The following is a 1,469-nucleotide window of genomic DNA, read 5'->3' as shown; positions in this document are numbered from 1 at the left end:
TTCCTATCAATTTCTTTTTTTGGTTTTTTAGCCTCCTTTTCAAAAAAAAAAAAAAAACAGTAAATCAACTTATCACAAAGCAAATCAGATTGTGACACAATATATTTATAAGAGTCGACGTCTGGTTTCTAACAGTAAATACTGTATCTACATAGTGAATATATGACATTAGTATCTTCATATGTATTCTAATCGAATGTGATTATAAATGCTAAAATCAACTTTAGCAAACCTTAACTGACTAAAATCTGCAGTGAGTCACATGTGTCTCTGGTCATGGATCCAACCAAGCACAACCAAAATGACTAAGGAAAAAAATATATCTCACAAAGTTACACCTTGTTACACTAAGTACTACAAATTTCTATGCAAATAATACTATATGGAATTACAGTGAAGTAGCCTAGGCTTCCAAATTCTCCCTCCCCCCCACCCCCCACTGTCTGCCTAGTGTCAATGTCAGACACTGTGAACTCGACCTATCCACAAGGGCTCATCCACACTGAACAGTAAACCCTAACAGCTCAAGAGAGCATTGGCACTACATGTGGGACTAAGTACCGCAGAGACAAGCAGCGACGGGAGGGAGGCACACAGGCTCAGACAAGTATCACGTCACACAAGGGACTCAACTAAGCACCCACACAGTTGTCATCAGTGGAGAGAGGGAATTTAGAATCAGTCACTCAAGTATGTTAAGGAACAACTATGTGACATGCTACTCTTTCCACTTGAGGTTACTCAGAAAGATTCTAGTTCCTTAATAAAAAGAAACTTTCTAACAGGCCAAGTATTGTGTAATTATAAACACTAAAAGAGCAACAGAATGTTCTACATTCATTAAGTCTAGCAATATCATGTTTTCTAAGTAGCACAACAGAGTCCTATTTTCCTCTCTGTTCTATTTAATATGTAAGAACTTAATCACCTATCAGCGGTATTCTTTCAGCATCTATTCGTGTGAGCCATGAGGATCAAAGGTTAACAACTGAAATGTCATTATATCTTAGTTTTCTCATTTACTTAGCAGGCTTATTAATATCTACCCCCTAGGATTACTGTGCATCAATCTTATTAGACTTAGACACTACAAAGTTCCTGTTAAATGCTCCATCAGTATTAGCTACAGCAATCATTTGATCATGTCCCCAAATTTAATAAGTGACATTTTTAGAATTGTAATATGCCTGTTACAAATTTTTATACTGTAACTAGTTAAAATTTAAATAACTTAAATCTAATAGTATCCTCTGTGAAGCTTTATTTTTAACTTAAAAACCAAGAGCAGGCATAGCTGGGCACAGTAACTACCAGGATAATCCTCCCCTGAGTGCTCCATGAGATCCTTCCTCATTAGAGAAACAAAATCTGAAGCCGGGCATGGTGGCGCACGCCTTTAATCCCAGCACTTGGGAGGCAGAGGCAGGCGGATTTCTGAGTTCGAGGCCAGCCTGGTCTACAGAGTGAGT

At 37.9% G+C, this 1,469-nt stretch overlaps 1 protein-coding gene across 2 annotated transcripts in view; it reads right to left on the bottom strand.

The window, feature by feature from the left end:
* Positions 1-1,469, bottom strand: part of Etnk1 (ethanolamine kinase 1) — a 69,650-nt gene that overhangs the window by 52,244 nt on the left and 15,937 nt on the right. The window lies entirely within an intron of this gene.

Source organism: Mus pahari, chromosome 2, assembly GCF_900095145.1.
Source record: "Mus pahari chromosome 2, PAHARI_EIJ_v1.1, whole genome shotgun sequence".
In the NCBI taxonomy this organism is placed as follows: domain Eukaryota; kingdom Metazoa; phylum Chordata; class Mammalia; order Rodentia; family Muridae; genus Mus; species Mus pahari.
Note: the sequence above shows the minus strand (reverse complement) of the source record. Positions and strands in the feature narration are given on the sequence as shown.